Here is a 26988-nt window from a genome sequence, read left to right on the forward strand (position 1 = left end):
CTGATTAAGATACTAAGTTTAAGTATTAGGTTCTGCATCATTATGATTAATTGTGTTATTACCTTCATGTAAAGGAATTAAAAAAAAAAAATAATAAAGATAAAAATATGAATGTATGATAGTGGTATATTTTAACTCTGTATTAGGCTCAGCATCATTAATGCAATAATTACTTACCTCTATAAATATTGAAAAAAAAAATTTTGTGAGCCATCTAGACTTGCGGGTTTATTATGTGTAAACATCTTCGGCGTGTTGTTGTAATTGATCAAAATAATAATAAGTACACATTTAAACAAATTTTTTTCATTCATTTATAAAGATATTGTTTGTTTTGATTTTATTTATTTCTATTTTCATACAATTATTGTTGTTCAGTAATTTTCAATAATCAATGATTTTGAAATTTCGATATATCGATTTTTTTTCCTAATTTTATATTAACGATTGATAAAACTCATCAAGTAGAAAAAATGTTAAAAAAAGAAAATTTTTAATATGTTCCGAATATTTTTCGAGTTATCGATATTTTTCTGGTACTGGTGGTAATTTGTTTCGTAATTGATAATATAATAGAGCTAAGGAAAAGATGTAGCTAAGTAAAATATTTTGGCTGGTAAAAATATGTAGGTATTGTTTGTTTGGCTATAATTGAGACTAAGTAAAAAATATAGCTAAGGGAAAATTTAGCTAATGAATAGATGTAGCTGAGGGAAAAATTAAGCTGGTAAAATTATGTAGATATTGTGTGTTTAGCTATAATTGAGACTAAGTAAAAGATTAAGTAGCTAAGTAAAAAATCTAGCTAAGGAGAAGATGTAGCTGAGGGGAAAATAAAGTCGGTAAAATTGTAAAGCTACTGTGTGTTTGGCTATAATTAAGACTAAGTAAAAGATCAAGCGGCTAAGTAAAGAATGCAGCTAAGTGAAAAATCTAGCTAAGGAAAAAATTTAGCTAAGGAAAAAATGTAGCTGAAGGAAAAATTAAGCTGATAAAAATATGTTTGGCTATAACGGAGACTAAGTGAAAAGTCTAGCGGTTAAGTAAAAAATCAAGTGGCTCAGTTAAACATCTCGCGGTTTAAAAAAAAAAAAAAAAAATGGAATATATCGAAATTTTTATTTTGACGTTCTTTTTTATTCGAAGAGTTTTATTATTAGCTATTCTTATATTTGCAAAAAAAAATATATATATTGAAATTTATAAATTATTATCTAAATTTTTATCGAAACATTTTTTTCTCCTGACGAGCTTCATTGATTGATATTAATAGATTTTATAATTAATCATTATTCTAATAACTAAACGATATATAACCGATAAATAGCCGTTTTTTCTATACATTAACTCGATTTTTAACCACTTTGCGCATACGTAAGAATTTTTCCCGTATTTTTTCCGTAATCGTGAGAAAATTATGTTCATTTATATTAATACGTCTTCACCCTTATACGCCGTGTAACATACATTACAGCACCTCGATAGTTCAGTTCCGAAACTATATTTCACAAACACTTTAGTTTTATTACCAAATTGATGATGATAAAAGCATATTGATTTATCAGATTGTGCATATGATCTGGATCTTGATCTTGATTTTGATTTTGAGTGTCTGTGGGTATTGTTGAATTTTAATTATCCAGTCTTTGTTCAAGACGTGTATATTCTGTTGCAGGTGGTGATGATGTTGTTTCATTATTTGTTTATTTATTTATTTATTTATTTATATATTTATTCATTTATTTCATAAACTCCAACAGCCTAAGGTAGTGGCTAATTACAGGATATCTCTTAAATTTGATTTACATATTATTTAGATTTATCATATTAATTACTTATTCATAATTTTATCTTATTTATCTAGTTATTTATTGAATCGTCATTTGTAGAATCATTTAATTGAGTTTGAGTTTGTATGTGTGAGCAATGTGTGTAAGTGAGTTAGAGTGAGTGAGTGTGGGTGAGTGTGTGTGTGAATAAATTTTTATTACCATTCTTGTTATTTATTATTTATTTAATTGAATTATTTTGTTATTTGTTTTTGTATTACTATTTTCGAGTATCTTGTTTATGTTTAGGTTTTTTCGATCTTGTGTAAAATCAATTTTATTTTCAGTTGCTTCATATATCCAGTTGACAGCTTCAATCATTTTAGTGATTGGAGCAGAGGTATCAAATTTATTTTTTGATAATGGGGGATACATAGGTGTGTATGTCCTTGTTGTGCCATGTTTGGCAATTGTTGGTAAACTGTTTTTTAGTTCTTCACAATTGATGATGCCTTCAATTATTTTTATGCAATATATTGCACTGATGCATGTTCTTCTATTTTCTAGAGCGTTAAATCCAGTTGACTCTAATAATTCATTATAATCAATGCCTTGACTAGGGTATGTACCAGTTGATTTGTATAGTAGAAACATAAAAAGTTTCTTTGTATTTTTTCTATGCTGTTTTTTAGATACTTGTTATAAGGTGACCACACAGTTAGTGGTCTTCGATTCTTGAAAAAAGTATTGGAATCGGAGTATCGATACTTTTTTTTTAAGAATCGGAAAATCGATGCATCAGCCAAAAATAGTATTCGATACTTAAGTATCGAGTACTTTTTTTTTTTCGAATGAATTATCATTTGATTATAATATTTTTATTTTTTTTTAACTATATATTCATGAAAAAATTCAGAAAATTTAAAAATCAAAAAAAATGATTTTATTTATTTATATAATTATTCATTGATTTGTTTATTAAATTAAAAAAATTCCATTTCACGGTAGGCCATACGTTACTCGGTAGGTAAAGAAATCATCACTTTAGTGAAAAATGGTAAAAACATTATTTTTTTTTCTAATATAATAGAACCATAGTTTGCAAAAAAATAAAAATAGAAGAAAAAATCCAAAATAAAAAAAATTAACCAAGTGATTTCATATTTTTTCTTGGCTCAGTACACCCGATTTTTTTTTCCGATTCTTGAAAAAAAGTATCGAGAATCGATGCATCGGCCCAAAAAAAGTATCGAGTAAAAGTACTCGATACTTTCCGATTTAAAATCGGCTTGTCGATACATCGGAAAAAATCGAAGACCACTACACACAGTCACATCATACTCTAGCTTAGGTCTAACGTAAGTGAAATATAGCTGTTTTATTGTTTGCAGGTTTTTAAAATGTTTACAAATTCTTATAATAAAGCCTAGTGCCTTGCATGCTATTCTTTGTTTCTGGTATAAAAGTTAATTTTTCATCAAAGATTACTCCAAGATCTGTGCATATTTTCTCTCTCTTTATCACCAGACTATGGACTTTGTATTGGTATATTATTTTGTTTGAGATTTTGCCTCTGTACGAATTTACTTCGAACTCATAAAAGTTGAATTTTAGTCCCTTGTTTTCACTAATTTTTACGAAGTTGTTTAGCATGTGTTGTAACTCATGACAGTCTTGTATTGAATTTATCTCTGCATACAGTTTAGTGTCGTCTGCGTACATCAGTAGATTACCTTTTACTTGATCTGGAATATCATTCATAAGTATGACAAATAACAGTGGTCCGAGGTTGGATCCTTGAGGAACACCTGATGTTGGTATGAATGGTTTGGATAAGTGACCCTTGACTGATACATAATTTTTCCTGGTTTGTAAGTATGATTCGATTATTTTGATAAATGGTGATGGAACATCAATCTTTTGTGATCCTAATAGTAATTTTTTGAAGTTGACTATGTCAAATGCTTTGGAGAAGTCTGAATATATAACATCCACTTGGCTTCCATTTTTTTCAGCATTGTGAATAAAATTTGTTAGTGTTGTTAAATTAATTTGTGTTGACTTGGCCGTTACAAATCCATGTTGCTGGATGCATTTTTTGAATTTGAAGTGTTCATTTAATAAATTATATAATTTAATTATTATATAATTAGTGATTGGTAAACCCGAAAAACGAGCGCCTGGATTGAGATGCAATCCAGCCGTTAATTCTTTTTATTCACTGACTCTGTTATCACGTAATAATGATGCATAGGTACTATGTCAACTATTTTACATAATTTTAGTATAACTATTAACACCAACACTTAATTAATTTAAACAATGGTACTTACATTGGCTGTCTATTTAATAAATTGAAACTGGTGACGGCGTGTACCTTGACCTTGACCTTGACTTCAGTTTCGTGTAACGTGGATTATTGGTTGCAGCAATTATCTTATGTCCCAGTTTAATTGGATAATGGATTTTTCTCAAAAAATATGGCTCGAATTGAAAAATGATTCAAGTAAAAGTTGTAGGGTTTGGCGGGGGACTTAAAAAAAAAAAAAAAAAAAATCAAAAAATTCAAAATGGCGGAGTTTCAGGTATGAACAAAGTTTTTTCAAATGGATACTATATTTTTTTTTAGTACCAAAATGTTTCTTACATCAAAACTAACACTTTTTACTTGGAACGTTTTTCGATAAAATCACTTTTTTTTTCGGCCCAATTTTGTCTGTTGATGGATTTTCCTCAAAAAATATGGCTCAAATTTGAAAATGACATTTAGAAAAGTTGTAGCGTTCAGGGAGACAAACACGGAAAGAAAAAAAAAATTCTTAAAAAGTTCAAAATGGCGGAGTTTAAAGTATGAACATCTTTTTTTTTGAGGTAAGGTGTAATTTTTTTTCTCTAAAAAATTGTTCGCATCAAGATGAACACTTTTTCTAAATAAAATTGTTTGTCTAAGTCCATTTTTTTTATCCATACTTCTCACTCCGCCATTTTGAATTTGTTACCAAATTTTTTTTCTTTTTCGTGTTTGTCTTCCTAAACGCTACAACTTTTCCAAATATCATTTTCAAATCAAAGCCATTTTTTTTTGAGGAAAATCCATCAACAGATAAAATCGGGCCGAAAAAAAAGTGATTTTATCGAAAAATTTTTCAAATAAAAAGTGTTAGTTTTGATGTAAGAAACATTTTGGTGCAAAAAAAAAATACAGTATCGATTTAAAAAAACTATGTTCATACCTGAAACTCCGCCATTTTGAATTTTTTGAATTATTTTTTTTTTTTTTCTGGGTTCCCCTCCAAACCCTACAACTTTTACTTGGATCATTTTTCAATTTGAGCTATATTTTTCAAGAAAAATCCATTATCCAATTAAAATGGGACAGTCTGTATATATATATGGAGCATTCCATGTCAACTCACAGGGTTTTTTCCCTCACCCTCTCAGATTTGGAAACGAATAATTTTTTTGGATGAGTCATCGACTCAGATGTACCTTTGATTTTTTTTATATTTTTACCATCATTAACCGCCGAGCCAGAATCAAAAAACATCTCCTTCACAAGAGTAAACTACGATTTAGCCATTTTTTAAAATTCTGATTTTTTTACTGTAAGTAGTAGAGCACAAGATTAGCTTAATTTCCAAATTTCATCATGGGATAACGATGGGTTCATTATACAAAATTTTTTTTTCCATGACAAAGTTACTAAAATCAGGCAAGATCATATGCCCAAACAACAGGTTTTTTTTTTGTTTCTTATAGGAAATTTCCTCACGATTACGGGAAAAATACGAAAAAAATTCCGACGCATGCGCAAAGTGGTAAAAATCAAGTTGAATTATCGAAATACGGTTATTTATCGGTTATATATCGTACAGCTATGAAAATAACGATTAATTCTGAAAATCAATAATGGCGATCGATAAAACTCGTCAGAGAGAAAAAAATGTCCTAATAACAATTTCGATATCTCGAATAGTTTTTGAATTATCGATATTTTTTCAAAACATGTATACGATTTACTTAGCTGTTAGATGTTTTACTATAGCTGTAATTATAGCTAAACAATCAATATTCATTTAAGATGTCAAATTTTTGTTGACATTTTTTTTTCCTTGACGAGTTTTATCGATCACTATCATTAAATTTTGAATTCAATCGTTATATTAATAGATGTACGATAAATCACCGATAAATAGCCGTTTTTTTGATAATTGAACTTTATTTTTAACCACTTTGCACATGCGTGGGAATTTTTTTCGTATTTTCCCAAAAAAAAAAACCTGTTGTTTGGGCATATGATCTTGCCTGATTTTAGTAATTTTGTCATGAAAAAAAAAATTTTTTATAATGAACCCATCGTTATCCTATGATGAAATTTGGAAATTGGAATTAGAATTTTAAAAAATGGCGAAATCGTAGTTTACTCTTGTGAAGGAGGTGTTTTTTAATTCTGGCTCGACGGTTAATAATGGTAAAAAAAAAAAAAAATCAGAGGTACATCTGAGTCGATGACTAACCCGAAAAAAATATTCATTTTCAAATCTGAGAGGGTGAGGGAAAAAACCCTGTGAGTTGACATGGAATGCCCCATATATATATATATTTGTGTAGAAATACTTTAGCGCAGTACAATATAGAATTATTTATATAGAATTTTATGACATTGGAAAATTATATGAGTGGTATCGACAGAATCCTTATAATTTTAGGATTCTATCGGTATCTTTCATTTCATTAATGTATTATTTCTTCGCAAATAAGCATTGTTGCCAACTGACCTTAGGGTCAGTATTACATTTTATTTGAGGGTGCAAGGTCTCTAAATCCTTCCAATGCACTATACTTGTCGTGCGTTAGATGGAGTTAGAATTGCCAAAATGCACCCTGATCTTATATATTTTATTAAAATAAAAAAGTTCAGGTGTTTTACCACTGGACATTACACCAGCTTCCCAAGATATCCCATGTCAGTTTTTTTCACAATTATTTTATATTCTTTAGTTAGACGTGATTTTTCACAAGGTGGTTTGAATATTTTTATAATTGGTGAAGATCTTGAATTGAGAGGTTGAATAACCAACTCTTTTACAACGAATAAACCTTGAGGTTCTTGAAATCCATAAAAATCAATGAATGCTGACATTTTGCTTTAATATATATTAACTCGACTCGACTCAACTCAACTGTATAGTGACCAGTTCTGAACTGATGATATTTCTTATATACCTCTGAATAGCCACTCCCCTCTTTTTCCATCTTTTCCACTTCCTATTTACCCCCTCCACAACTTATTTTACAAAAAACAAATAGATGATGAAATAATGAAATTATTTACAATATTTTCTGTAATTTGTCTTGATGATGCAAGAGCTAAGGTTCTAACCTATAAAATGATTGGTCCTCAGTTTGAACCATCATCGAGATGAATTTTTTGTATTAATAATAAGTACAAAAGAAATCATTTTATTTGAGTTTTTATTCTCTTAAATTGTTTACAATTACAGCTAATTTCTTAATCAATACATAGTTTATAATTTTATCTAACTGATATATTCTTTTCTTAAAACGTTTATGATCACTAGCAAGTTGTTCCCATTGTCCAATTCGAGCAGCTTTGTATGCATACAATCATGTATGCAGAACATGAACTTTCGATGTTAAATCAAATGAAACTTAGAGTTTATTAGTTTCAGAATTTTTTATATTTTGTAGTTCCATAGTTGCTTGATTTTTTGTCTTCCCAGATTAGATTATCCTCATTCAACAATTGTGTTTTGTCTGAATATTTATCATGAGATTCTCTTTTCTTGAACATTTTTATACCTAAATTAGGAAAAAGTTTTTGATTATTATTATTATTTGTTGATTATTATAAGGTTCACTGAAAAAAATATTTGAAGTTATGACTTACTTGTTATATTGTTGACAGAATGGAATTTTTCCACAAAAATTTACAAGAAGAATGAGGACTTTCTTAAAAATACACTTCCTTATATACTACTATACCCACTCTTTTTAATAACTACTAGCGCCATTATATAGCTGCTTTTAATTATCGATGAAAAATAATCATTAATATCGATCACTGATATTAACTGTTCTAACGACATTAACATGTTTTTATGAAAAATCAGAAAAAAAAATATTCCTTTGAGCTGGATTTGAACCAAAGACCTCTGGATATCTCTTATATTTCAATCAACCAATTTCAGTCCATCTACCAACTGAGGTACCTAAGGTTATTTGGTTTTTCATTGTACAATATATAAAGGAATATTCTTTCACTGAACGGATATACTATAAACTTTTGTTTTTTGGAACATTCGGGACATATTCGGGACAAGCGTCATTCAAAAATCAAAGATGACGTCAATAAAAATTTCCAATATGACGTCTTACAGAAACATTATCACATCTTTTGGATAATAATAATAGTAATAATAATGCGATGTGACGTCATACGAAATAGAAAAACAATATGTCATCTTACGAAAATCCAACATGACGTCTTATGAAAAATCAATATAGCGTCTTATGAGAGAATCTAGATAATAATAATGCGATGTGACGTCATACTAAATAGAAAAACAATATGGCGTCTTACGAAAATCAAACATGGCGTCTTATAAAAAATTGGGACCCCCCATGGCTACATTGCTCTAACTAATTGCTCTAACTAATTCAGGGACCCCTGCGGTGATTCGACCTAATTAATTAATTCAAGTCTTACGAAAATCAGGACCTCCCATGGATACATTGTCCTAATTAGTCAGAGGACCCCTGAGGATATTCGGTCTAATTAATTAATTGACCTAATTAATTCAAGGACCCACGGGGAGATTTGATCTAATTAAATTAATTCGCGGACCCTCGGGGCGAGGCTCCGCGGATTCGGCGGAATCAACCGCGGATCACAGCGGGGGTCGTGGGTCTTGAGGAGGAAGGGGGGACACAGCCGGGGATGGGCCAGAACTCTCCTATATATACTACTACCATGTCTAGTATTTTACCATTTACCGGGAAACAGATGTTCTTTTGATCAAAGCGTCTTTGATACTTTTATACTTTTGTATTGCAGGTGGGTTGTACAAGATATCTGTTACTTGCTGAAGAGTCTCTGGATCTAATGCTCTGACTACTGAGTAGTACTTGGCGTCATCGTTACGTATTTTACTTGCGTTGAATTCGGCCTTCAACAGTTTAAACCACAGTTCGGGTTTATCCTTAAAAAAATTGGGTACTTGAGGCTTACTAACAGTACTCACAAAGCTATCATTCAACATCTTGGTAATGATAGCTTTCTGGGCCTCGTTGAAACCAGACTGGCGGTCGTCTTCGTTATCACCAGCTTCTGGTTTAGTCACCATGATTCTTGATGTTTAACTTGGTGATAAATAATTTATATTCAAGAGTAATTAATTCGAAATTAACTTACGTTGCTCGCGTTAAATGAATTTAGATCATGTGGGGGTCACCAATTTGTGGCGTGGTAACACAAGAATTACTAAATAATTACTAGAAAATTTATATCACCAAGAAAATAGCGGAATTCACTCAAACTATTATATTTTAATCAAATGAACGGTAATCAATAATTAAATTCTTTAATGTTTACTATTACCTAAATAAAATGTAATTGAATTAAATAAACGAAATGATTTTATTAATTTTACTAATTTTTATTTTTACACAAAGACAATTTGCATATATTCCTTTTTAATTATATTATGTTTTAATAATATTTATCTTCCCTGAATAATTTGTAGTTATCCTAATCATATCGAGTCGTGAGATTTTTTTTATGAGACATGGATTTTGACATTTATTTTTATAATTCATCTAAAAATATATCTTTTTAGCTGCACATATATAACTATTTGTCAATATATTTCAATTGAATATACTATAAAGTTCAAAAATTAGAGATATAGATATAATCAAGATACAAAATAAATTTAATTTAAATTTAATTTATATTTTTTCTAAAGAAAAAGTGAATATAATTTATATTAAAATTATATTTTTTGAAATTATAAAGTAAATTGAAAATTTACGTCATATAAATCCGTAAAAAGATATAATTAAAATTTATTTTCGATTGACTTTTTTTTTTTGTAAATTTTTGTAAGTAGTATAAGTATAGACAATAAAAAATTTTTTTTTAACTAAACATTAGTCAGTTAAACGTTTCAGCTGCACATATATAACAAATAATTTTTATTATTAGTAATTATGATCATTAGTAAATAATTTATTACAAATAACCTAATATTCGCTATTATATTTCAAATAAAAAATGATATATATTGTAACGAAATTCATTATTTCGTGGGTTCTCGAAATAAATAACTATCAGAATGAGTTCTGATTGTTATTTATTGCTATCGTTTGCGTTGTTAATAACTAATGGGAGTTAGTTATAAACAATTCCGATCACGGGGTCAGAAGCTATGTACAGGGTCAAGACTATTATATCGGCATCAATGGGGTGCCTGTTCGATGTTTTATAAGATGTCTTGATACACCAAATCTTATCGTGGCAACTTCCCCACTCCTCAGTCGTCGCGATGAACTCACCGAAGGCTGTGTCAAAGCCGGATCGTACACCTATTCGTGTTCTGAAAGCGTCCGAGGCGATAGGTAGGAGAGTGCTACTGAGTGGGGGGGGGGGGAAGCTGACAGCAGCTGAGTACTCAACGTCGTCGTGAGACGACACAACTTGTCTGGCTCTCGAACTGATCACTTCTCTTCTCTTGACTGGCTCTCTTGGTTCACTACTGGTTCTCTCGACATCGTTTGGATCTCTCGTAAAGGCTCCATAGGTATCAGACGTTAAGTCCTGGTCAAACTCTGCTTGAATTTCCAATGACGGACTAATACTAATCATCACGCTATATGGTTCTCTTATTAGAATAATAATAATTATTATATTCATCGCACATAAATGTGTATGTGTGAGTTCACGAATGGATCGCTGTAAATAATAACAATAATAATAATATTGAGATATATTACTATTGCAATGGCAACGTATATGTAAGACCTGGTCACGGATGGATCGCTGTATGGTTGCCTATACAAAATACATATCTCAAATGTAGACTATTTGCTCCCACACTCACGATACTTGTGACGTAGGTATTTTACTATAGTATAGTCGCAATGTAATATAGGCGAAACCAACATGGCTCCCCCCGGTGATTTTGAGGAGGATGGTGAGAAATCCTCGTTTCTAACCTTGGCCGATAGTTCTCGCCGCGAAGGTCAGAAAATCGGTTACAATATTTATTTTTTAGATTTAAATGTAATCAACTTGGGGAAGATTTTTTGGAAAAATTTATTTAAATACAAAAGAAATTCAATTTATATTTTTCTAAATAATCATATAAATAAAATTTAATTCATATTTCAGAAAAAAAAAAATTCAAATAGAAATTATATTTACTTTATATATAAAAAAAAAATTAATGTTGCCGGTAATAAAATACGTTGTAGTTCATCACGTAATGTTGATAAAATAAAAATTGATATCAAATCATAAAGCGGAAAAGCTAGTAGTCATAATTATGATTGAGATGATTATAATTAACTATTCAAAAGTAATGAAAGAAATGAAATTATATTTATAATAATTGATGATAATGAATGAATTTAATGATATTAACAGTTTTATTGATAGATTATGTGTTTATTATATATGTGAATGTACGTCAAGTGTATAACACTAAATAAAAATAATCGAATTGCATTGACAAAATATTTAACATAGGCTATTGATTCCATAAATGAATCATTTAAATTAGCTGCACATGAAGTTATGATACAAATTTTAAATAATTAGAGATTTAAAACAAGTTAAATATTAATTCAAGAATTATATCAAGGTGTTAATGAACCACTTGGTAATTTATATAAATGTTTTCTTGAAAATATAATTGATGATTTTATGGATAGTATTGAAATGGCATTGTCCAGTTGTTGTCTTGCATTTCGACATGAAACAATTAAATTAAACTGAAGATGTTGAACTTGCATTACATTTAACAACAAGTATTTTATTTACTGCCACAACTCAATGTGCCTTACATATATCTGGAAGACATGTTTCAGCCATTTTAACATTTTTACAAATGAATTTAGTAATAATATATAAATTTTTTTTATTTATCACTATCATTTACTCATTAATTACTATTTATTTATTTGTTTTTTACAGACATGGAACTTTAATTGTTAAGTTTTAATTACGAAATAATAAAAAAAAAATAATAATAATTAATCATCAACTAAAGGATTTGAAGAGCTGCTTATTATAGTGGTTTTATAAATCAAATGCAAAAATTACGTTAATTAAATTTTTTTATTGTTTCTATTTTTATAATCAATGCTAAAGTAAAAAAATGGTGAAATTACAATTCTTCATTAGGATAAAATTAATTTTTATTTTAAATATAATTCAAGTAATCCTGGTGATGAAAAAAAATTTATTAAACAAAATTAAAATTTTCTCTTATTTTTTTTCTGTTTGTTGATTTGTTTTTTTATTTTGCAGATTACAAATTGTTTAGATATTTTACGTAATATTATTAATTATTATTTCTTTTTTTTTTTTTTTTTTAATTGATAAAATCAACTAAAAATTAATTTTTGTTTTTGTTTTTATAATAAAGTTATTTTAATATAATGATCAGGTAAAAATATATTATAAGTTTATTTTAATATTACCAACATTGTTCTTAATAAAAAATTCAACAAATAAAAAACATAAATATTAAATATTATATTTTTAATAATTTTCATGAAACTTACTTAAAATTTGTTTTTTTTATTTCTAAAGAATTTTTTATAAAATTGATCTTTATTTTAATTGAAAATTTTTTGAGATTTAAAATTGATTTTTTTTTTTTTCCGTTCTTTCTCTTTTTCGTTTTTCGACTCTATATCATTACACACAGTATGTGGCTCTGGAGAACGCCTTTGTTCTACGGATTACATTATATAGATACATGCATTATAGTTTTTCTTTAAGTGGTAAACAAATAAAATAGATAGAATAAATTTTATTTATTAATAAATTATTAATCAATTAATAAATTTCATGATGAATACCTTACAAAATAAAAACAAACTCATTAAAAAAAAAAACACCGAACTTGTAAGTGTTTATTGTTATTATATTAAATTCTTTTATTTTATTGTGATCAATCTTATTCATTATTATTTACTGATAGGTTAATAACTCTTCATTTTTCCGTAATTCTGTGTTTCTTTCAGGCATATAAAGCGAAAAATATTATCAATAGAATATTTGGGAATAAGTCCACTGTCAATTCGTTCAGCTGTTTCTACACAGGTAATTAATTTTTCATTCGTTTAATGATGTACAAAATATTCGAGTTAAGTGTGGAATGCAGTTCGTCCATGTTTATTTGAAAAAAAATTTTATTTTACTTTCGTATTGTGTTTTTGATTTAAGTCATGCTATAAATTAAATAGATTTTGGTCGAAAATCTGATAAAAAATTGATGTTCAACAATCATTGCCAAAGAAAAAATAATTTAAGCTCAATCAAAAAAGGTAAGAACAAAACAAAAAATATAAATAAATATATTTATAAATAAATAAATATTATCAACTTCTTTCCATTCTGGAATCTATACTTTAACTCTCAAATAATACTTCTGTATTTTTAGATGAACTTGAAAAACATGAACTTGCATCAACAACATATGAAAAAATTAATTATGAGACTCAATTCCATTTAAATCATTATGGAAAACCTATCAGGATGGAGACCAGGATTATTCCCTAAATACAATGTCAAGAGAATCAAAAGACTGACATCAATCAGTCTAAAACACAGAAAATATATGGACTAGTTCAAGGTCACCAAACGTTGGTCTTCCGTTGAACACAGCTGCAGCTGCTGGGTCGTTAACTGCTGGTATCGGATATTCAACAATGAGAGAATTATTAGCATCACTCAATATTAGTTGTATGTCCGAGCCAACTCACATAAAGCACCGAGTTAAAATCGGAAATACCATCTATGAAATGTCAGATCAAGAAATGAAAAATGCTACTCTGGCAGAAATACAATTAGCTGAAGAAGCAGGTAATGTAACTCCTGATGGCATGCCTTATATAACTGTAATAATAGATGGAGCTTGGAGTAAAAAGTCTTATAAAAATTCAATATATGATGCTCTATCCGGTGTCGCAATGATTATCGGATTGAAAACTGGAAAGGTCCTTTACTGCGTCATTAGAAATAAAGCTTGCTCGTTTTGTGATCGTGCAAAAAGGGAGAACAGGAGTCCTAACTCACATATTTGTTATAAAAATTGGGAGAGAGACCAGCCATCATCAGCAATGGAAACTGATATACTTGCAGAAGGTTTCATGGCAAGTGTAAAAAATCAAGATACAAAATACAACGTATTTCAGTCATTTATTCAGAAATTATTGCTGATGGTGACAGTAGTTGCTACAATACAATTCGAGGAATAAATCCATATAAAGAATATGATGTCATTGTTAAAAAAATTGAATGCTCGAATCATTTATATCGCAACATTTGTAGGCATATGGTCGAAGCTTCAAAACCGCCAATTCTTCAACGCCCTACTGACTGCTCTGTCTTATATTTTAGAGATAGAATCAATAAAAGTGGGTTTCTGATGAGAAAATTACTGACAAAAAAAGTTGCTGAATTGAATGAAACAAAAGATTCTGTAGATGGAAAAATAAAAAAACTGAGAGAGTACATGTATAGAATGATCAGACATGTATTTGGAGATCATTCTAAATGTCTGCCAAATGATGAAGAATGTAAAGAACTATCTTTAAAATTCAAAGGTAATCATGTCAAGACACTAATTGATAATGGAATTCTTCCTGTAATCACGATTGCTGTGCAAAGATTAATTGAGCATGCTGGGAGTCTAATGTCTGGGAAAATAATGCAGTACAGTCATGTACAAATTCCACCTATTATTACAAGATTAGAAGAAGAACGACAAGCTAAAAATTTACGAGTTAGTAAGTGCAGAAAAGAAAATGGTACACGACATTATTCATTTGCCAAAAGCACGGATAAAAATTACGGTCCACTCTCTCAATTTCATAAAAAACCTGATATGGCAAATGAACTCTATGATTTAGAAAAAAATAAAATAAAAAACTTGTTATTTCAAGATCAACAGGACCGTGTTGAATTAGAAAAAAAAAACTAGAAATCAAAGAGAATGTCTACTATATCTTTTTCGTTGACATGGCCTAGACGTTGATGCCATTTTTCAAAGTCATTTTTAGAATTAAATTCGGCAAGATTTGCAGCGTTTTGGCTCTCTTGGATATCGTATAGATTGCCAATTCGCTTTGCTGTTATCAGTACATTATCATTTATGTCAGATATTGTCGCTTTTTCTTTTTCAAAGAGGATTTTATAATTTTTATCTGTCATTTTTGACACTGACAGTAAATTAGTTCTTAAATCATTCACATATAAAACACGATCTAATTTCACTGTCTTTTGTTTATTACCATCATTAATATTTATTTTAATTTCACTAACACCACTTATTTTTGTTGAATCATTATTGGCAAGGCTTAATTTTAAATTTGCTTTTTCAATTTGTTTAAATAGCTTATTGTTTGCAGTGATATGTGATGTACTGCCACTATCTAAGCACCATAGATTTTTATCGTTTGATTTGTCAGCATTGTTTACATAATTCATTAATGCGATTTCTTCATTTGTTTGAGCACTTGCAGCGAGTTTAATATTTTCTTCGTATTCATCTTCTTCTTCTTCTTCTGCAAAATTTGCATGTTTATAAATATTTTTCGAATAGCAATCTTTTGCATAATGATTGTGACCATTGCACCTTGCACAGCGTACTGTATTGCTTGACTTTCTGTCAAAACCTTTGTTATTGTTGTTGTGTGGGGTCCATCTTCTCTGTCCATTCGTTCCCCCACCTCTGTTGTTATTGTTATACCGGTCATCTGTTTCTGTGTGTGACGGCGGTTTATGTGCAGGTCGTTTTCCACCTCGAGAAAACGAGTTTCGATTGCTCGGGCCTTTTCGGCCAAACGAAGATTTTGCGTACATGGCTCTCTGACCTTGACTGTTTCCACTATTTTCTGTAATAGATTTTCTTGCATCTGACTCTTCTAGAAGTTTCAAGCGCAGATCTTGCAATGATGGAAAAGTCTCTCTAGTCATAATTATCATTCTAAAATTTTCAAATTCTTCAGGCAAACTATTTAATAAAAACATGGCCAAAATTTCATCTGTTACTTCCAATTTTATTTGTTTGGATTTATTCACAAGATCAAAGTATTCATTAATATTATCTCGGATGCTTTTTGCGCTATCCATTTTAAAACGAGTAAGCATGGCAAGTAAAGTCACTCTATTTATTGGTGCACTTGACTGATGCTCATTTTTAATTTTGTCCCATAATTCTTTGGACGTATTTGTAGAATTAATACTTTGTAATTCACTAGCTGAAACGGCTAGGATTATTTCACATCTGGCCAGTTTATCTTTTTGATTCCAATCATCACATTCTGCTGGAGGTTTTGTTTCAACGCCTGATACGATATCCCAGAGATCCAATTTATATAAATATGATTCTATCCGGACTTTTCATATTTCATAATTATCATGTTTTAATGGATCAATTGAGATAACGAGAGATTTCGCCATTGTCACTAATTTTTATATATATAAGCACTCACTGTTCACACGCGGTTTCTGATGCAATAGACGCTACACGTTTTCACTAGACGCGTTGTACGTTAAACGAGAAAATTTATTTAAATGCTTGTTATTTAATTTTAGGCTAAATGCCTGGGCCCATAACCTGTTGGTTATGTGAGGGTAGATCATAAATAATAACAAGTACAATTTAATATTATTGGTTACGTTTATTTAATTAGCAGTCAGAAAATATATAATGCGAGGCAAGAGTGTAAAGTGCACGGCGGCCGGAACTGGAATGAATATATTATATAGGGGTGCATATAGTGTGTGTGTAGTGTATGGTTGTGTATGTTTGTTTAGTGTCAGCCTGTAAGTTAAGATTTGTGTCCGGTAGTGTAGCAGTTGTAAATATATTCAGTCAGGGACGTGTCATCAGACTTTGTATCTCCAACAAAGAGAATCATTTCATTTTGTTTAATAAATTTTTTTTCATCACCAGGATTACTTGAATTTTATTTAAAATAAAAATTAATTTTATCCTGACGAAGAATAGTAATTCCACCATTTTTTTACTTTAGCATTGATTATAAAAATAGTAACAATGAAAAAATTGAATTAACGTAATTTTTGCATTTGATTTATAAAACCACTATAATAAGCAGCTCTTCAAATCCTTTAGTTGATGATTAATTATTATTATTTTTTTTTTATTATTTCGTAATTAAAACTTAACAATTAAAGTTCCATGTCTGTAAAAAACAAATAAATAAATAGTATTTAATGAGTAAATGATAGTGATAAATAAAAAAAATTTATATATTATTACTAAATTCATTTGTAAAAATGTTAAAATGGCTGAAACATGTCTTCCAGATATATGTGAGGCACATTGAGTTGTGGCAGTAAATAAAATACTTGTTGTTAAATGTAATGCAAGTTCAACATCTTCAGTTTAATTTAATTGTTTCATGTCGAAATGCAAGACAACAACTGGACAATGCCATTTCAATACTATCCATAAAATCATCAATTATATTTTCAAGAAAACATTTATATAAATTACCAAGTGGTTCATTAACACCTTGATATAATTCTTGAATTAATATTTAACTTGTTTTAAATCTCTAATTATTTAAAATTTGTATCATAACTTCATGTGCAGCTAATTTAAATGATTCATTTATGGAATCAATAGCCTATGTTAAATATTTTGTCAATGCAATTCGATTATTTTTATTTAGTGTTATACACTTGACGTACATTCACATATATAATAAACACATAATCTATCAATAAAACTGTTAATATCATTAAATTCATTCATTATCATCAATTATTATAAATATAATTTCATTTCTTTCATTACTTTTGAATAGTTAATTATAATCATCTCAATCATAATTATGACTACTAGCTTTTCCGCTTTATGATTTGATATCAATTTTTATTTTATCAACATTACGTGATGAACTACAACGTTTTTCATTACCAGCAATATATTGTAACTATATTTACCATCATAAATTAATTTTTCAATTTCAACAATTAATTCCAATTGTTTACTTAATATTTTTGAATATGTATCAGATACAATAACTCTTGTGAAGAATGTATTAAAATTTAATTCAGTTTTTTGTTGTTTATATAACTTTTTGATGTGAATATACTGATGGTACACGTGGATAATATGTAAATATCAGGAAATAAATTTGTTGCAATGACATCTTCAATATTTGCATTGGTAATTGATGATGGAATAGCAGCTGTCAATTTAAGTGATGCCAGTTTATCTTGAGGAAAATGACATTTGATTTAACTTTTTGAATTAAATATACCAAGCCCAGTTGGTGCATCATAATATTTTAAAATTTAAATTCAACAATATATATAATTATTAAGCAATTATTTTGTTTTTTTTTTTATAATAAAATTTATATTCACTTACCAAATAATCCATTTTATTTATAAAAATTATCAATTCATTCTAATTGACTATTTTTTGAAAACAATAATACCATTATTTCTAATTGTTGTTGACTGAAAACATAAAAGTTTATATTTATAATCACGAGGTTGCTACTGCACATGCGCTTTTTTTTTTCTTTATATTCTCTCTCTCTCTTACCAACCTGTGAGTATAGTACACATATTCTGTCACGTCCAGCTTGAAAACAAGTTTCTGCAGTAATCTGCCCTCGGGCATTTACACTTTTAGGTTTGTCGCAAGCGTCTTTTTGCGTACTTCAAGTGGTAATCATAATTACAACTGGTGAAGCTACGTAAATCGTTAATTTCATCGATAAAAAGTGTCCAAAAAAAAGAATCGTGATAATTTTGAGGTTATTCTTATTACAATTAATCTGACTACACTGCCATCTGGATAGTCAACCATGGATGCTAGCTTGCAGCTTCGACCACCAGCGGCGCCACCTCACCATTAATCATTATCAACATTATTTTTTACAAACACACACTCACACGCATATAAACACTCTCACCCACACAAACATAAATAGCCTGTCATTCAGCATAGTTAAGGTAAAAATCAACTCTCAAATACACGCTCTCTCAATGGACTCTCTTCAAACTACCTCAACAATGTTGTCTCAATCACTTACATCCACGTCTTATCACAAACACACTAGCACAAACACAGTCACTCAGTCTCTCTCACTCACACTCACAATACAATCATTCTAATAGACAGACATACGATCGCAGCAAAAATTGAAGCAAAATATCAAACAATCACTCTCTCGTTATCTTGCTGACATTAAGCTGCATCTTACATTCATTCATTAGTCGATCACAACAATTCATGCTCATATTCACACTAATCACTCACACTAATCATCACAACACACTTAAAATATCAATATATCAGCAATAAATCAAACCTGTAATATCTTCAAAAGAACAAGTACAACAACAACAACAACATTATATGTAAATCTTAATAAGTATATATATGTATATACTCAATACTATACTGACACACTCACAAAAATAGCTCTACACATACACTATACTCTAATTTTGTAATAACTCAAAATATTTGTTTAAAATTTAGACAATAAAATTTTTTTTATCAATCAATCAATCTCTCTCCCTTTCTCTCTCTCTCTCTCTCTACTGTGTGACGTTTTTATAGACGACATGATAAAAACATTGCGTTTTTGAAAGACTACAATATTAATTTTGTTCTGAATTGATATATTTCTATTAAATTTTATTGTGATTGACGGAATACAAAATGTCATTACCACTGAGAACAAGTAAGTATTTAATTATATTTTAATACGCGTAAATAAGTGTAATTAATATTTATTGAGATATTTCATTATTTATTTTTTTTTTTTCCTAACCTAAAATCCGTTACTTGAGTTTAAAAAAAAAATTATATTGTTACGTGACAGGTTTAATTTTATTTTTTTATAATAAAATAAACAAGTCAGTAAACAATATTTTAAAGTTTTCTATATTTAGTTATTCCCAACCGGGTAACAGGATTAGAGGTGAATGTGCGTAGTTTATTTTTAAAGATGTTAGAGGTGAATATCAAAAAGGTTTTTAAGGCGTTGTCAATCTGGATGGTCGACCTTGTAGATGGAAAATGTCTTGATGATAATCACTTAATAATAAAAATGGCGTAAATGTTAATTAATTTAACAACATAAATTAAAGTAAAACTATTTATTTATTGTATAAATTACATGATTTAAAATATATGCCTAAAGAAAGGTGGATGTTACCTTCATAATTAGTTATTCACGAGAGCAATTGTTTCCGAAAATACGTGAGTTTTTATAGACCTCGAAACAATAATATTTTATGGTAGGAATATCTTTTGACCAATAATCATAAACGGTTCTCATAATAATCAGCAATTAATTATTGCTGACTTTATTCAGCTTCGGTTCAACGGACTTAAAATATTGTATGTTTCAGCAAAATGAAAAGAAAAGAATTTATTAATTTACAATTTGACAAAATGCTGATAAATATTTATTTACATTTAAAATATATCGAATTACATTGTGAAAATCGTAATTGCAAAAGCGAGTACGTCACAACTCCCCTCCTAAAAAAGTCGTTGTTTGTCTGTAAAACGACTACAACGAATTGAGAAAAGAAAAGATAAAAGATTTTATTTATCCATAATTAATAATATATATATATATATTGTAACCGATTTTCTGACCTGCACGGCGAGAACTATCGGCCAAGGTTAACAACGAGGATTTCTCACCATCCTCCTCAAAATCACCGGGAGGAGCCATGTTGGTTATCTCGGAAGCCAACAGCCGTAGGAGTAACGAGAATAAAATACGAGAACCTAACTCAGTCTTAGAAATGGTAGAGGGGCGCGGTCCACCTGATCGGACTATGAAATACGTAACCAAACCTGAGGGAACTATCGTGAACCAAGCATAATGTATTACATACGCCTATATTACATTGCGACTATACTATAGCAAGATACTGACGTCACAAGTATCATAAGTGTAGGAGCAAATATTCTACATGTGAGATATGTATTTGGTATAGGGAACCATACAGCGATCCATCCGTGAACTCACACATACACATTTATGTGTAATGATGGTCTAACCATCACATACATATTATGTAGCGAGAATATAATAATTATTATTATTATAATGAGAGAACCATATAGCGTGATCATTAGTATTAGTCCATCATTGGAAATTCAGACAGAGTTTCACCAGGACTTAACGTCTGATACCTAGGGAGCCTTTACGAGAGATCCAAACGATGTCGAGAGAACCAGTAGTGAACCAAGAGAGCCAGTCAAGAGAAGAGAAGTGATCAGTTCGAGAGCCAGACAAGTTGTGTCGTCTAACGATAGCGTTCTGTGCTAAGCTACTGTGAGTCCTCTGAATCCCCACTCGCGCGCTCTCCCACCTATCGTCCCGGACATGCGCAGCACGCTTTCCTAGCCCGCAACACGAATAGGTATCCGATCCAGCCCGTAGCCTTCGGAGAGTTCGTCTTTTTGACGGATGGAGGGGAAAACTAGCACCGGTCGAGGTTTAACGTATCAAGTCTACTACGGGACCTCGAATATATACGAAACATGTGCCACACTGACACCACTCGTAGTAGACTTGACCCTCCACAGTGCCCATGCGGTGAACCCTAGAATTATTAACAACTAACTCCTATTAATTGTTAACAATTTAGTTGACATGCAAATAAATAATTAAAGCTCTTTCGTTAATTATTTATTTCGAGAACCAGCGAAATAATAAATTTCGTTACAATATATAGCCCTTTTTAAATATTATTATTTTTTTATCTTTTATATTTTATATTATTTTTATATTTTTTTTTTTTTTTTATCTTTTTATTTGTAAATTGGATAGAAAAATTCAATTTTAATTTAAGATTACTGTTTGCATTAATTTTTTTTTTTTTTTTTTTTGATTTTAGAACAAATATTTTTTTTTATTATTTGAATTAATATTTTATTTTTATATCTAAGATTTGAATCTAAAAGTTTTGTTTCAATGTTAAATTGCTCTTTTTAATTAATATTGGAATGAATTTTTTATTTTAATTATTGAATTTATATTGAGATTTGAATTGAAAAATTTTCCATTTAAGAAATAATGATGAATTATTTATTTATTATTATACTATATCAAAATTTTTGAAAAATAAATTGCTAATGATTTTATTGCGATTAAATATTAATTCTATTCTTTAACAAAAATCAGGTGTATATTTTATTTAAGCGAAGTTGAGAACTTCCTGGTCTTTGATCATCCGCTCTGCTTGTAGTCGACTGCAAATGTAACTGATTCTCCAATTTCGTTGTAGGTGCATGTTGATTTGATGTTCTCTTCTTTTATTACTTTCTCTTTCTATTTTTCTGACGGCTATCATTGAATTAATTGCAGTATTACGGTGTTGCCATTTATACCACATAATATATCCTCCTGCCCCAGAAAATTCGCGTCCCGCGAACACTTCTTTCACTTACCCCTTTTCCGCGTATTACAAACCCATATACTCTCCACCCGATTCTTACAAGAATTATAATACTTTCCATTAATTTTTAATGTCCCTCTACTAGGTCTTTTCCTTTTATCAAATTTTGCAATTATATTTTTAATTCCCTCAATGATTTTATTTTTAATCCCCAACATGATTTTATTTTTAATTTCCAAAATATTTGATTTTAATTTTTTATTACTGAATATTGAATACCCAAACAACTCATTAATTTCAACGCTTACTGAATTATTTATTTCTTTTTGTTTAAACACTTGAATAATTTCTTTGATTTTTATTTTTTTTTGATTCACTGCATCGATATCTGTGTTATCAGTCACTTCACCATTTTTGTCACTGCTTCTAATATTTTTCTTTTCATTAATTTTTTTTATATCATTAGCACTAACACCTTTGCACTTTATTTTTTTATTAACTTCATTGTGAACATTATTTTTAAAACTTTTTATAATCTTGCAATCGTCATCATATTTTGTCTCGTTGACATACATATTATTATTATTATTATTTATTATTTCATCGTCGTAGATTATCATATTGTCGATAATATTATTTTCGTTACTTTGTGCATAACATATATTTATTTCATTCATTTCATCGTAGATTATTTCATTATTTATTATTTTCTCGTCGTAGATTATATTATTATTTATTTCGTCGTCGAATAATATATGTATATCTTCTTCGTACATCATATTGTTTTGATTACCTTCATTTTTAGTTTCTTCAATAAATTCCCAATTTTTAATTAAATCTAATGCTTTGTTGATAGTACTGATTAAATTCTCATCTATTTTTCTTATTCTCGGTTTATTAATTGGTTCATAATAATCATAAGCAGTATTTCTTGACGTTGATGGTTGTGGATTTATGATATCTTTTTTTATTTCATTCTCAGCATCAAACCCAAAGGGTTCTTTTTTATAAAAAACAAAGAGCATATCGTAATGTTTTCGACATCGATCCATTTCATCTTGAAATGTTCTCCCATTAAACATTTTCCGTTTGTTAATTTGAAATAATTGTATTAAAATTTAAAATGATCGTATTTAATTTTGAATGAGTGCATTGAATTTTTAAATGGCTATTAATTTTGTGTGACTCCCGCGAAATAAATTTTGATTTTATCTCACTTTTATTTGGTGTAAAATAAAAAACACTACTCCACTTTTATAAAAATCTACGTTTCACATTTGTATATCCCACACCTGACACCAGTTTTGTTACGTGACAGGTTTAATTTTATTTTTTTATAATAAAATAACAAGTCAGTCAACAATATTTTATAGTCTTCTATTTAGTTATTCCTAACCGGGTAACAGGATTAGAGGTAAATATGCGTAGTTTATTTTTAAAGATGTTAGAGGTGAATATCAAAAAGGTTTTTAAGGCGTTGTCAATCTGGATAGTCGACCTTGTAGATGGAAAATGTCTTGATGATAATCACTTGATAATAAAAATGGCGTAAATGTTAATTAATTTAAGAACGAAATTGAAGTTAAACTATTTATTTATTGTATAAGTTACATGATTTAAAATATATGCCGAAAGAAAGGTCGATGTTACTTTTATAATTAGTTATTCACGAGAGCAATTGTTTCCGAAAATACGTGAGCTTTTATAGACCTCAAAACAATAATATTTTATGGTAGGAATATCTTTTGACCAATAATTATAAACGGTTCTCATGATAATCAGCAATTAATTATTGCTGACTTTATCTAGTTTCGGTTCAACGGACTTAAAATATTGTATGTTTCAGCAAAATGAAAAGGAAAGAATTTATTAATTTACAATTTGACAAAATGCTGATAAATATTAATTTAAATTTAAAATATATCGAATTACAATGTGAAAATCGTAATTGCAAAGGCGAGTACGTCACAATATATATTTTTATTATTTGATATCTCTTAATTATCAAAGAGAAATTGAAAATATTTACGTATGATTATAATCACTTATTTTAAATTTTATTTGTCAGGCAACAGAACAAAAAAACCGAAGCAAAATGAATCAACTGGTATTGTTGGTAAATCTGTTGATGAGAACAACGTGTTGGAATTTAAAAATTTTATAAATGAAAAAGTGAAACCACTTTAAATAAAATACTGAAACAAAGTAATTCTTTAATTATATTCTAATACCCATAAATAAGTGCAATTAATATTTATTGAGATATTTCATTATTTATTTTTTATTTTTTCCTAAACTAAAATCAGTTACTTAAGTTTAAAAAAAAAATTATATATATTTTTATTATTTAATATCTCATAATAATTAAAGAAAAATTAAAAATATTTACGTATGATAATAATCACTTAATTTTTAATTTTATTTTTTAGGCAACAGAACAAAAAAACCAATGCAAAATGAATCAACTGGTATTGACAAGACAACCGTGTTGGAATTTAAAAAATTTATAAATGATAAAAGTGAAACCACATCGAAAAAAATGCTAAAACAAAGTTAGTAATTATTTTTTACATATATTATATATAATATTTTAACCATAGACGTGTTTAAAATATATGTTAAAATTTTTTTCATTTTTGTGCACTTATTTTTTTTATGATGGACAATTATTTGAGGAAAAAAAAAAAAAAAACGATTATTTTATTTTATTTTCAGATAACAAAAAAAACGAAAGTATTGAAGCTGAAACAATCAGTAAGTTAATTTATAAAAATTAAATTCAGAAACTATTATAAAAAATTTATCACTTTATTTATATTTAATTTTATGGCCAGATTAATTTTTTGATTATTTATATTTATTTCAGTCTAACAAAATTTATTCATGCGTGTACTCAAATGAATTGATTAAAAAAACGAATAATTTAACCAATCAAACTTTTTTTAATTTGAATAATTATATATTTAAACTAAAAAAAAGTAAAAGTAATGTGCTATCGAGTGAGTAACAAATGAAAAAATAAATTTCAATCAAACAATTAACTATTTCTTTATAATTATTGAATATTTTATATAAAAAAAAAAAAAAAAAAAAGTAAATTAGAAATTATTACTTTTTTAATAAACTAATAATTAATTCTCCTGATTTTTCTATCAGTCATATGAACAGTTTAAAAAAAAAGTATACAAAGTTACATAATAATTATATAAAAATATATATTAGTTTTTTTAAACAAATAAATGAATAAATATTCAAAACATACATCATACAACGTAAAGAATTAATATTTTGTTCGACTGTAATTATTTATTTTTAATGATTGATCATGCCTTTTGTTCTTTTAAAGAACTTGATGCTCCAGTTAAGCCTTGAGGAAGACCACCAAAACATTCTTCAACTGAAGTGCCAAAAAAATAACAACAGGTTTTAAAAAAAATTAGAGTTGATATTAATGGCAATCAAAATTCTGCTCAAACAATTGATCAAGGTGAAAAAAAATTTGAATCAATTGAAATAAATAATCCACTACAATCAAAAAGAAAAACTAATATTTGTTGAACCACCAAAGGATATTCAAAATAATGTTGAAAATAATGAAATTTTTCAATTACAAGAAAAAATTTATAATGAAACAATAACAGAGGATGATATGAAGAAGTTGAAGCAACAAGAAGAAGAAAATAAAATGCTCAAAAAAAGAGTAGCTCAACTAGAATATGTATGTTTTTTTTTTTTTTTTATGTACTGAAATGAAACAATTATTTATTAAACATGAATAATTATAAATTCATTAATAATAATTTTTTTTTTCATAGATGTTGAAAAAAAATAAAGCGGTACCAACTATGATTATTCCATTGCTGAATCCAACACCAACAAACTTGGTCTCACCAACTTGGCTTTTTTCGGGTGCACCTTCTTTGTTTCCTCAGCAGTGGAAATATTTGCCAATTTTACCTATACCATCTTTATTTAATCAACAATGGACAGGAGGTTATTCTGGATTGGGTATTAATAATCCAGAATTAATACCATTTGTTGATAATCCACCAAACGCTTATTATAATGCACAATTTCATCATCGTTTTTTCTAATGGTTGAATTTACCACAACAAATATCAAATATTTAATAATAATTTTATTACATGTAAAAAAATTATTAAAGAAATAAAAAGGTGATTTGAATTTATTATATATAAATTTGGAAAAATACAGTTCAAATGTTTCTTGACGAATGGTAAGTCTTTTTACAAAAAAAATCCATTTTTAATTTGCTTCTAAATTTATTGCTTGGTTTTATTTATAGATAGAAATAAAATTTGGTACTTTTTCAATTTCAACCTATATTTTTTTATGTAATGAAAGTTATTTTATTATAAATTTATTTTAAATGAAATAATTGCATGCTTTATTACTATTGAATTTTTTGTTTTTTGAAACTATATTCAACTTACCTGCATTCAACTTGTCATTTGCATTGTTTGATTATATAATAATAATTTATTCATTATTATACTTACGTGTTTGTTTTTTTTTTTGTAATTTTTCAAT

This window comes from Aphidius gifuensis, linkage group LG2, assembly GCF_014905175.1.
Source record: "Aphidius gifuensis isolate YNYX2018 linkage group LG2, ASM1490517v1, whole genome shotgun sequence".
NCBI classification, from domain to species: domain Eukaryota; kingdom Metazoa; phylum Arthropoda; class Insecta; order Hymenoptera; family Braconidae; genus Aphidius; species Aphidius gifuensis.